Here is an 11,038-nt window from a genome sequence, read left to right on the forward strand (position 1 = left end):
AAGAAAGAAGAAAGAAAGGAAGGAAAGAAGGAAGGAAGGAAGGAAGGAAGGAAGGAAGGAAGGAAGGAAGGAAGGAAGGAGGGAAGACTTGATATTTATAAGTATTTATAATATGCTGAAATTATGTCTTTGCACCTACTTAAACTAATAGTGAAGTCTTTTAGGTAACAGCCTAAGGATATGTACAGGAGTATCTAGTCTTTCTTACTTATTTTAGGGGACAGAAGTAAGAAAATTTGAAGACCTCTAGCATACAGAGACCAGCAATTAGCCAGTTTAGAATACATAATTCAGGGTTTCTTAGTGATGGATGCTATCTCTGCATCAGTGAAGAGATTCCGCATTCATCAACAGAGGATATTTTACAGGATTCCCTGGTGTTCTTGGACACAGGACACCATTTCTCAAAGGCTGATCACTGCATAATAATAACAACAATTATAAAACTGCATTCAGCAGCTGGGCACAGTGGTTTATGTCTATAATCCTAGCACTTTGGGTGGCCACAGGATCTTGCTCTAATACCGAGACTGAAGTGCAGTGGTACAATCATGGCTCACTGCAGCCTCCACCTCCCATACTCAAATGATCCTCCCACTTTGGCCTCCCAAAGTGCTGGGATTTCAGGTGTGAGTCGCCATGTCCAGCTTAGACCTTTATGTTTTAAAAAAAGTAGGGCTTCAACTTCAATAAACCAATTTAACTCTAGATAAGTAGAGAGAACTGGTGCTTCATTCCGTAACTACCACAGCTTAGATAACATCTCCAACCCAGCCATGTTTCACTAGCCAATGGGGAAACACTGGTTACCTGTCACTTTTAATTGTATGCTAGGACTGAAAGTTCACAGACACTTATTTTTGAATAGGACTTTTCAAGTCTGCAGAGGTTATTAGTTGCCGAACTCTACAACTTTCAAACTCCTGACTCTGTAGGTTCCTGCCTGAATCTGTTGCCTGTAGACATAACTACAGATTGTAAAAACCATGATTATTCTGGGCAGATATAAAGCTCTTTGCATTGCACACAGCAGCAGTGGAAAAAACAAAATTAATCTTGCAAATGTTATTGAAATGTAAATGTCAACATATTCTCAATTGGGTATGAGCATTCACAAACTTGTCTTCAGGCACCAGGGGTGCTCAGAGCACTTGAAAAGGAAAATCTCAACTCTGAAAGACAAAAGCAAAGATGCAAGCAGTTTCCTCATGTTCTCTGTTTGCAAATGTGCTTAGCATGGGCTCTGTCAAATCCTTGTTCACAGAACCCAAACTGAGTCATTCTATTTAAATAAGCTGTTAGTGTCCTCTCTCTTACTTTCTGCGAAAAAGTGACTATATCACTGAAACTGCTCTTATGCAAGATTTTCTCCATTTCCCGCCTCCAGCCTCGCAAGCTTTTGCCCTAAAATTGATTCCAAAAAGCAGCCAGGACACATACCCATGGAAAGGGTGTTCTGTGCCAATCCAACCTTCCTGAAGAGCAAGCAGTCTCTTTGCTTCTGCAATTGCACATGATCATACCATAAATAGTCTGTGGTCGATACTAGTACGCTTTTCATTTACATTTTACAAGGTTGGCAAGGCCACTCTCAAAATAATTTCACCAATCAGGTGACATGTCAAGGTGTCTCTGAGTTGTGTACCTAAAGTTAATTCTTTATTTTCTTAAAACAGCCAAGAAGGGATTTTGAAAATAGAAGAGGAGGCATCAACACCGTAAACATCATGGCTGAGTTATTTTGTGAGAAGGATAAGCCTAAAGTAAAAATCTTGGATTTGCCTATGTCCTTGAACATGCTATCTGGAAAGAGTTTTCTTAAAAGTATTGTTGTGAACACATCCATTTCCCCAGTATAGTTGAATGCAGGGTTTAATAAATAGAATGAATCTAGTCTTAGTTCCTGTACTGCTTGTACTTTCAATAACCTCTATATTTGAATAACACATTTCAGTAGATACGTTTGTTAGTGTTGACCTTGTAAGTTAATGAAGAAAGGGTAGTACTACCAACCCTGAGAGGATAAAGAGAACTCTATGTGTTTTACAAACATATATTTATCATTTTGAATTTATATATAGTCAAGGATGCAACTCCTCCTTCAATTTATATAAACTCTTGATGGTTTCTACAGGTATCCCTCCCTATAAATATTTTATCAGCCGAGACAGAGCGTTCACATACATTCTCAGTAAGAAGCGATTTTAAAGTCAGAAGTTCAGAACCATTAGCAAGTCTTCCTGCAATGCTGCAAAGTAATGGAAATTCTTAGACAGACTCAGCCAGTTTGGTCTTGTTTAGTGAGGGGATGCACTGAGTAACCCCATCTTCAGGTACCTGTAAAATAACAGTAAGATGTATCCCTGAGGGTCCCCGTCGCACTTGCACCCTGCCCCATCAGGAGACTCAATCATGACCACAGCCCCTTGATACTCACTATCTTGGCTACATTGAGGCTCCAGGAGCAAACAGTTTAAAAGCTGCTCATCCACCATGATGAGTTTTGAGGTGCTTGGAACTTCTCAGAAAAGAGATACATTACGGGCATTAATCGTTGCATCAGTAAAGAGGAGCACGTGGCTGCAGAGGCCAGAACAGTTAATAGTCTGCTCTGTTAAGAGGGGAAGGGATAATAGATTAGAGAGCACTTAACATTGGCACCACTGAAGGCAGTATGGGAATTGATAGGTCTGAGTGAGGGAAATCTTGTGCCACTGCTAACAAACCTCCTAAACCCTTAAGCTCCCTTCAGAGAATGTTGCTTTCCTCTTAGGTCTTGCCTGAACCCTGGCCAAACCCCCAGTATAAGTCCATCCCTCCAGACCTGTTGAGTGGAGCTATTATTCTTGCATAATGTGCACACTACAGGTGGAAAGTTGGGGTGTGTGTTTACTAGTGTTCTCAGGTACCCACTGTCACTTCACACAGGCCTGCATTTACCCTGTGTAAAATTCATACTTTTGGGAGGTTGATCCCACTAAGCTATACCACAGTATATTTGGTACACTGTTGCTTATGGAGCCCTAATGTCATTTTATTTCATGGAAGTCTCTAGCTTTCACTATCACTCTCCGTTCCAACTACTGCCATAATTGTAGGATATTTCAGGATCCTGGAGGATAGAGTGAGCTTACAAACCTCACAATTTCCCTGGACTTTCTAAATTCATTGCATTTCTATCACCTAGGATGAGACCTATGGGTTCTCCTTTACCTCTTCCTCTCTATATTAAGCCCTACCTAATTCTTGATTCTTGAATCCATCCCTACCACCATGCCCTAGTTCAGAATATTGTGTCTCTCCATTTCCTGATATCTTCATCCAATCTCTTTTCTGCGTAACCACCAATATGATATAGTTTATTTAAATATAGCCGTGTCAGCTGGGCATGGTGGCTCACACCCGTAATCCCAGGACTTTGGGAAGCCAAGGTGAGTGGATCACTTAAGGTCAGAAGTTCGGGACCAGCCTGGTCAACATGGTGAAACCCCGTCTCTACTTAAAAAATACAAAAATTAGCTGGGCTTGGTTGTGCACGCCTGTAGTCCTAGATACTCAGGACTGAGGCTGAGGGAGGAGAATTGTTTAAACCCAGGAGGCAGAGGCTGCAGTGAGCTGTGATTGTGCCTCTACACTCCAGCCTGAATAAATATATAGCCAGGTCAAATCTTTATTTAAATACTTTACTTGCGTTTTCTATCAATTTTCTACCAGCTGGTATTCAGGATCCTTACCATGACATAGCTCCATGAGTTAACCCCATCAGTTGCTTCCCACTTATCTTTCTAGTTCATCTTTCCATGCTCACCACTCTCTGCCTTAGACTTTGTGGACAGCAAGATTGAATGGCTTGTAGCTCGTTGTACATACCATTCTATGCCTTGCTTCCATGGTTTTACTCACACTCTTCCCTGTGCCTGGACTGCCCTTCCATTCTCCCCATTCTACCTTAATGTACTCCTTAGGATCTACTGTGTGATACTCAGTGGGAAGGCTTCTCACATCCCATGAGTTCAGTAATCTTCCTTCAAACTCCCAAACTAATCTGGGCACCTTTCCAGCAGTGTACTCATTACTTTCTACCACTTATTCATTGGAATTGTCTACTTATGTTTATCTTTCCTTATCTAGACTTAAACTATAAGTTCCTTGGAGTCTTAGAAGGCATCTTATTCAAATTCCTATTTCGATACTTGGCACAAAGTGGTTATAAGTGAAAATAATGATAAAAACAGAGACAAAATAATGAGAGCCCCTTATGCACAAGGCATTTAATAGACATTCACATATCATGTATCATTTAATCCTCACCACAGCTCTAAAAGCTGTTTACTGTTATGCCCATTTATATCAAGGTAACTCAGATTCAGAGAGATGGAACACCTTGTCCAAGGTCACCTGTCCAGGGAACGGCAGAATTAGGATTTGAATCCCATTTATTTGACTTCAGATCACACATTCTGTTTACCACAACCTTCACAACATGTGAAGGTCATCCTGAAAGGATGCTCTGCTTTCTGAATCATAATGAGTTGGAGGGGAATGAGAGCTGCTGATAAAGTTAGCACTTTAAGTGTCTAGCTGGTCACCACACTCCAGGGCAAGCACAGCATTTCATCATTGCCTGCATTTCTACATCCTTCACCCATGACAGTCCTGTGGTCGTGACATTCAAAGATATTTAATAGATAGACTTACCGGAAAATGTAACTGACTCATGGAGCAAAGAATGGCATAAAGAACATGCCATTCAGATTTTGGTTACATAAGTAAATTGAAGACATTACAGAAAAGGAGGACCCATAGACACTGTTTTACTTAGAGTGTTTTATCCCCATGATTCATGGATTTACTTATATGCAGAATTCTTAAATATAAAATTAAAGTTATCAACGTAATTAACAAGTTTAGCATAGCTACAAACTTTATTTTGAAGATAATATAAGTATGTGGAGTCAGAGATATTCCAGAAAATAATAAAATATAGGTGTTATATCTTAAGAACCACCACAGTGTAGTTACAATACGTATTGCATAGATGAAAGCTATGCATATTTCAAAACAAAATTTCTGTGACTTAGATTAGCATCTGTCATTATGGCAGCTGCAAACCATCCCCAAAGAGTCTCATCTTTGTGTGGGGTTCAAGCCAGACCATTAGTCAACATTAGATCAAAATCCCTCTCCATGATGCTGGTAAATGGATCTCATCTAATAGAAATGCGACAAATATTTATTGAAAACCTGTTGTAAGACCTGAGCTAGGCTTTGTGGAGGATATGAAGATAGCACATCTCTCCCTTAAGACTCTTACAGAACAGTCACAGATTAAAAGTTAAATCAGAATATAAGGTGTTATATTGAAAATGGGTCACACAGACAGTGGCTATTACCAGCTCCCCTTACCTTGGTTGATATGTCCTCATAGCACTATTTCCTGAAGTTGTAATATATAAATATATATGTAGATGTGTGTGTACATACATTATCTGTTACTTAATGATGGGGATACATTCTGAGAAATGCATCATTACCAATGTTGTCATTGTGGAAACATCATACAGCAGACTCACACAAATCTAGATGGCACCTAGGCTACACACCTAGGCTATATGATATAGCCTATTGCTCTGTTCCTAGGGTACAAACCTGTACAGAATGTTACTGAGCTTAACACCATAGGCAACTGTAACACAATGGTAAGTATTTATGTACCTAAACATATCTAAACATAGGAAAATAAAAATACGCTATTATAATGGGATGTGACCACTGTAGTGGTCACATATATGTGGTCCTTCATTGACCAAAATGTTGCTATGTGTCGCATAACTGTATATCTGTCTGTCTGTCTGTCTATCTATGTATCTATCTACTTACCTACCTACCTACCTATCTCTATCTATCTATTGATCTCTATCTCTGTATCTACATTTATCTGTATCCGTATATAATTTTTGTTGTTGCCCTAGTCTTCCTCACTAGAATTTTAAGTTTAGTAATGGCAAGGAATTTGTGTGTCTTGATGACCATTGTATTCACAGCAACTACAATTCCTGGCACATAGTAGGTGTTCAGTAAATATTTGTTGAGAGAATGAGTGAATTTGGAGAAGAGGGAAATTACTATAAACAGAACTAATTAAAGAGCAGGGGGCATTTCATTTAGTTCTTGATAAATGAAGATGATCTGGATAAAGGCAGGGAACTATTTCAGGATGGACATTTAACAAGGGCAAAGGTGAGCTGCAGATAGACTTTCCTAGCTGGACAGTATTTTTCTGTTGTACATTATTTAGCCATAGGATTGGTTGGACCAAGTAAGGAGTTTTCTCTAGAGTGTAGGCACTAGACCTATTTGAGAGACTAATTCACTCAGGTCAAAACAATTTCTGTTTTCCCAAGTTTGTGGCAGTCTGTCTATGCTTGTAATTGCGGTTTCTTAACACTACCTAGGACTGCATGTTCATTGCCTTGCCTGTAGTAAAAGTCTGTAACAAGGCCTGTTTTGAGCAGGCTGTCAGCACTGATGGGCTAAAATGTCAGCTAACCTGAAAATGACACCTCTTCACCAGTGTATTTTGCAGAAAAATCCTTCAGAGCAAGGACATTGACTCTTTCAGTGTGTTTTAATTTTTGTACTTTACCCCATATGCTAGAAGTTTTATCTATCTTGATTTTGCTCTCAAAGCACCCACAAAGATTGATAATCAGTGACTGAGAGCTCAGAACCCCATACATCCCTTATCAATCCTCCAGATATGTCTGCATGAAGACTCAGATGTGTGCCGGGCTGGGTGACTTTGTCATGGAGGTCATCCTCAGCAGGGATTAAGTTTGTATATCTCCACTTGAAATTCTGACTGGGTGATCCAAGTATTCTTATCTCAACTTGGAACATACGTAGAAGCTATAACATTATTAATTTGTTGAACTTTTAAACATTCTTCTTTGCTCTTGGAGTTTCATCAAATCTGCTTTGTGTCTCAAATTTTTGCTTCAAGTTTTAAAAATGAACTGCAGGAAGCTTTAACATTTTACTTTTAAAGATAACATTAAGATGGCCAACATATATTAGGGCTTTGGTTAATTTTTAAAATTAACCAAAATGTTCATTGTTTGAATGGACCCTGTTGTTTGAATGGAATCTTCTAGGGATCCCCAGTATATAAAACAGATCAGAAGAGAATTGCTCTGGTTAGAGAAGGAGGCCCAGAGCACCCTGGGCTAGGTTCCTGCTCTTTTTCCTCCTACCCCACCCCTGTAGCAGGCAGTGTTCTTGAACTCCACCCAACACAACTTTAGAACCAGTGAATTAAAATGACAAAAAGCCAGGCATGGTGGCTCATGCCTATAATCCCAGCACTTTGGGAGGCCGAGGTGGGCAGATCACTTGAGGTCAGAAGTTCTAGACCAGCCTGGCCAACATGCAAAACCTGTGTCTCCTAAAAATACAAAAAGTAGCCAGGCGTGGTGGCATGTGCCTGTAATCCCAGCTACTTGGGAGGCTGAGGCAGGAGAATCGCTTGAACCCAGGAGGCGGAGGTTGTAGTGAGTGGAGATCGCACCACTGCACTCCAGCCTGGGCAGCAGAGTGAGACTTTGTTTCAAAAAAAAAAAAAAAAAGACACACAAAAGAACATTTAATTGCGTCACCATGACGACCATAAAGATGGTCATTCATCCAGGGTTCACTCTGTAGTGTTATTACCCTGATTGCACTCTTCACTCCTGACAAATTATGCTACCAATAGTATGTGTATTCTTCTGAAAAATTCTCACTCCACATGTGCTGGGAATTTAAGGTAAAAGAGTATAGCCTGCATCATATTCTAGATAAGCATAAAGTATCCTGTCAACAGTATAAATGATTCTTGTGAAAAATGGAAACTTTCACTTGCAATATTATTTGTTTTGCCTAAACTCTTAACATTTCAGTCATTTAGTGTAAATCCATAGTTGGTGCACAGAACAGGTGACAGATCTGAGTTAGGAAATGTTAACATAGCACTTTCAATGCCACAAGGAGCTCAATGATTTATAACTTCTGTTAATCTTCAGGAGTCTCCCCCACAGATCCTACTGGTTAATGATGCTATTGCTACTCCTGCCCCGATGGTGCAACGTGGCTATGGAACTTGTTATAGGGAGATATAGCAGGTGCTGAATACATATTGAACTTTTCACAGGCATGGGATAGGTCAGAAATTAGGTTTGGCTTTCACTCTTTGATCCTCTTCAAGATACATGCTCCTTTCATGTCACCTACAAATAGAAAGTAGCCAGTGTTGCAAGCTATTAATTGAATTTAGAATCATAAACTGTAGTGTAAAAACATTTATTTAAAATAATTTTATAAGAATATAGCAAGATATCATATAATTAATTAAATTTAGCAAAGGGTAACCTTTATGTTGTGAGGAGGGTCATACGTTAAAAGGGTATACAAGGTTACCCACTAGATGAGAGAAGAAGATATTAGAACATATTTAACTTTTATAGCATTTTACAAATTTTCTATTTTTGTATCTTTCATAATGTACATGTTATTATAGCATCACAAGTACATATTAATAATTTATGAACCCATACATTTATGTTTGAAAGATTTTACTAATAGTCTATGAGAACCACTTCATGTGGCTCTCACTGCACAAAAATGAGTTCCCTATTTTATTGCTCAGTAGTTTAGATGAATAAGAACCAAAGAGAGAGGCAGAGGGATAGAATGAAGACTGGCACCCAACAGGCCTGTGTTTAAATCCTGGCTTGACCAGTTGCTACCCTGGCCATCTAGGACAAGTTTGCATCTCTGAATATCAATTTCCTCATCCATGAAAAAGGGATAATAATGTCATTATTTTACATTGGGTAATTTATTTACAGTGTATACTAGAGTATTTCACACAAAAATAATATCTATTATCATTTGTGAAATTCACTATTCAAGTTGTCCTCCAATTTGTCACATATTCAACTGTCAGTAAAACATGGTTACATTAAAAACATAAATAATGTCTAGTCCCTTGGGATAAAAAGAGGTCCAGATTTTCTCGTTCTTTTCAACTCTTTAGCCATGGAGGCTACATCCTGCACTTATTAATCTGTGTATTGAGGGAGGAGGACCCCTGATTCTTGTCTTTGATAAGCTCTGCTCAGCCATGGCTGGATTAATGCATGTCCACGTCCACATTACAGGATTCAGTAAGAAAAGCAAGTCAGCTCACACTATGTGGTTAAAGATAATGGAAATGTGCTTATTAGAAGTCTTCCAGAGAGAAAATTTCTTAATTAATTGCTTTTGATCAAAATGAAGGTAAACAGAAGCAATTCTGAAGCAAGCCTTGTTATTGTGTTTTTCTGAACACAGTATGCAAGTCTGACAATTAGGAAGTAGTTTTCCGCAGTTCTTTCACATTTGTTTGAGTCTCACAGAGTTTGCAACCAAACTAATAAATAAGGGAGCCAACTCACATAGTTTTTAGAAGAAAGTGATATATAATTAATGGAGTTTACCAAGAACAAATCTCATCAGAGTAGCTTAATTTTTTTAAAAAATGAGTTATTAGTCCAGTTAGTCAATAGACTGCGATAGACACAATGTGTGTGATTTCAGAAAAGCATTTGCAGGATATATCATGGCAATTTTATGGTCAACATGAGAAATGTGATCCTGACCATGCCAGGATTAGGTAGGAAAGATTGTAACCAGTCCATGCAGGACATGGAGTGATTAGGTTAGTAAGGCTTTGAATGATTGCTTGCGGGAGGATGGTTAATGATGTAATTTTTTCTGTGTGCAACAGGGAAATCCTAGTGATCCTTATGGTTTTAGTGTTTAAAATATTCCTCAAATAACTACAGGTTTCAGAACAACCTGGTTACTTTAGAAAGAATGTAGCCATGGTAGAAAATGCAGTCAGACAATCTACACAAAAAGAAACCTAGACCTCCAGTTCCAAAATGGCTGCATAAAAGCAAACTAGCTTTACTCCCTGCAACAGAAAATTAAAAAGCAAATATGCAGTGCCGAGATTACCACCAGCAGTATCCCAGAACTCATATGAGAGGAGACAGTTCCTGGACCACAGAGAAGTGAAACAACTTCCAGCACACAATAAGAGAATCAAACTTCCATATCTGAGACATCACTCTCCACAATCTGTATGGCACCTAGTATGTGAAAAATTTTCCCCAACTCACAGTTTCGACACTGGAAAGTGACATTGAGGTTAACACCCAGCTTCCCTCCATCTTGAGTTTTCTGGAGAGAGACCTGTCCCTGCCTTAACCCGCAGGAGGCATCAGGAGTTCTTGAAGGGAGAAATATCCCCAAGGACAAAGGGGGAGGCCAAAGACAAAGGGGAAAGACAGGACTACCATCCTCAGCCCTGGAAACTCTGCTCTGTAACTCAGCCAAAGGAGAAGCCAAATCAGAGTGGCTGTTCAGCTGCACCACACTGTAGAAGGTTTTTTTCCATACATCCCTTGGGCATGAACCCTAGCCAGCCTTCCCACACTACTGGGATATCCCCTCTGAGACCTCCACCATTTGAGGTGAGTGGCACTCTGATTGTTTACTACAATCAAGACAAACCTGGGCTTAAGGCAACATGTAGTGCCAAGAAGACAGTAACCTAGCAAGGGAGGGCGGGTGGTGGGAAAGAAAGAAAACCAACAGATAAATTACAAAGAATCTCTAAGCAAACATAACCAATTAAAACCTAAACAAATCAGACAGAGGACTGAAATAAATAACAAATCATTCAATAGAAAGACGTATTTATGTACATCCACAAGAAACAACAGCAAATGGGAAACTATGACTTCCTCATATGGAGAAAGCAAGGAACCAGTGACTGACCCCAATGAGACTGTGATATGTTAACTCTTTGACCAAGAATTCAAAACAGCAGTTTTAAGGAAACTCAGTGATCTCCAAGATAATGCAGAAAAGCAATTCAGAAATTTATCAGATAGATCTAACAGAGATTAAAATAATAAAAAAAGATCTAAAATAAATAAACAGTGGTGCATCC

General features: G+C 39.2%; 1 long non-coding RNA gene across 1 annotated transcript in view; it reads left to right on the forward strand.

Annotated features, from left to right (window-relative positions):
- LOC105538110 overlaps positions 1 to 1,795 on the forward strand; it is a 6,969-nt gene extending 5,174 nt beyond the window's left edge. The window contains exon 2 of the long non-coding RNA XR_001005840.1: positions 1,677 to 1,795. This is a non-coding gene — a long non-coding RNA (uncharacterized LOC105538110). The remainder of the gene's footprint in view (positions 1 to 1,676) is intronic.
- The last annotated feature ends 9,243 nt before the right edge of the window (positions 1,796 to 11,038 follow it).

This window comes from Mandrillus leucophaeus, unplaced genomic scaffold, assembly GCF_000951045.1.
Source record: "Mandrillus leucophaeus isolate KB7577 unplaced genomic scaffold, Mleu.le_1.0 Scaffold103, whole genome shotgun sequence".
NCBI lineage: Eukaryota > Metazoa > Chordata > Mammalia > Primates > Cercopithecidae > Mandrillus > Mandrillus leucophaeus.